The sequence below is a fragment of the Calidris pugnax genome, unplaced genomic scaffold (assembly GCF_001431845.1).
Source record: "Calidris pugnax isolate Ruff unplaced genomic scaffold, ASM143184v1 scaffold399, whole genome shotgun sequence".
Lineage (NCBI taxonomy): Eukaryota > Metazoa > Chordata > Aves > Charadriiformes > Scolopacidae > Calidris > Calidris pugnax.
In genome coordinates this window covers 12,665-14,654 of record NW_015091105.1, presented here as the reverse complement: position 1 = coordinate 14,654, position 1,990 = coordinate 12,665, and the positions used below count along the sequence as shown (strand labels likewise).

The 1,990-nt window shown below is 66.4% G+C and overlaps 1 protein-coding gene across 1 annotated transcript in view; it reads right to left on the bottom strand.

The window, feature by feature from the left end:
- Positions 1–1,990, bottom strand: part of CACNA1A (calcium channel, voltage-dependent, P/Q type, alpha 1A subunit) — a gene marked incomplete at both ends in the record, with an annotated part of 44,521 nt that overhangs the window by 33,110 nt on the left and 9,421 nt on the right. The window lies entirely within an intron of this gene.

The window sequence follows — 1,990 nt, the reverse complement described above, 5'->3', positions numbered from 1 at the left end:
CCCCCATCCTGCAGCCCCACGGCACGTCCTGCGCCACGTCGCCGCGGAGTGGGACCCCCCCTCTACCCCCCACACCGATTTGTGCCACCAGCCCCACACAGCCCCCCGGCAGAGCTGCCCCATGGCTATCGGGCACGGCTAGCTGGCACGGCACGGCCATCCGGCACGGCTACATGGCATGGCATGGCTATCTGGCATGGCACGGCTACCAGCCATGGCTATCCGGCATGGCACAGCCATGTGGCACGGCTACACGGCATGGCATGGCTACACGGCATGGCACGGCAATCTGGCACGGCTATCCAACACGGCATGGCTTTCCCACATGGCTACCTGGCATGGCACGGCTACCAGCCACGGCTATCCGGCATGGCACGGTTATCTGGCACAGTGATCCCACATGGCATGGCTCTCCGGCCCAGCACGGCATGGCACAGCTATCTGGCACGGCTACACGGCATGGCACAGCTATCTGGCATGGCCACATGGCATGGCATGGCTCTCCGGCACGGCTACACGGCATGGCACAGCTATCTGGCATGGCCACATGGCATGGCATGGCTCTCCGGCACGGCGCTCCGGCACAGCGATCCCCCTTCCCTGCCTGTCCTGGCACAACCGCCCACCGCGGCCCCGCTCTCCAGCCCCGCAGTCACCAGGCACGGCCATTCCAAACGCCTTTCTGACCCGGCACAGCCACACGGCATGGGGTTTTGGCACAGGGACGTGGCCTGGCATGGCATGGCCCGGCACAGCTCGGCCACGCAGCGCGGCACAGCTACTGGGCATGGCACAGCACGGCTCTCTGGCACAGCATGGCACAGCTATACGGCACAGCATGGCTATCCAGCATGGCACGGCTACCAGCCACGGCTATCCGGCATGGCACAGCCACCTGGCACAGCTACGCGGCATGGCAGGGCTATCCGGCACCGTAATCCAACACGGCATGGCTTTCCCGCATGGCTATCCGGCACGGCTACCAGCCAGGGCACAGCACGGCTCTCTGGCACAGCACGGCTATATGGCACAGCACACCTATATGGCACAGCTCTCTGGCATGTCACGGCTCTCTGGCACAGCACAGCTATCTGACATGGCACGGCATGGCTATCTGGCACCGCATGGCTCTCTGGCACACCTCTCTGGCATGGCATGGCATGGTTCTCCGGCACAGCATGGGTCTCCGGCACGGCACAGCACAACTATCTGGCACCCCATGGCTCTCTGACATGGCATGGTATGGCACGGCTCTCTGGCACAGCATGGCCCTCCAGCACGGCACGGCTCTCCGGCACGGCACAGCACAGCTATCTGGCACCGCATGGCTCTCCGGCACGGCATGGCTCTCCGGCACGGCACAGCATGGCCCTCCAGCATGGCACAGCTCTCCGGCACGGCACGGCACAACTATCTGGCACCACATGGCTCTCTGGCATGGCACAGCTCTCCGGCATGGCACAGATCTCTGGCACGGCACAGCTCTCTGGCATGGCACGGCATGGCTATCTGGCACTGCATGGGCCTCCGGCATGGCACAGCTCTCCAGCACGGCACGGCATGGCTATCTGGCACAGCACGGCTCTCTGGCACGGCACAGCTCTCCGGCACGGCACTGCATGGCTCTCTGGCATGGCATGGCTATCTGGCACAGCACGGCCCTCTGGCATGGCATAGCTCTCTGGCACAGCACAGCTCTCCGGCATGGCCAAGCACAGATCTCTGGCACAGCTCTCCGGCCCGGCCCAGCACGGCATTCCGGCCCGGCCGGGTTATCTGGCAGAGCCGTGGGCCACGGCAGAGCGCCCTGGCACGCTGCGGCTGCCCAGCGCCGCACGGCTCCTCCGGCACGGCACGGCACGCCATTCCGCTCGGGGCACGGCCCCCCCCGCCACGGCCGCCCCTCCGCAGCGAACCGGGGTGCGGGACGGGTTTTGGGGAGCGGTGGCACCGTTTCGTGTCCCCCCAAACCCCCCCCCGCAATCTCCCC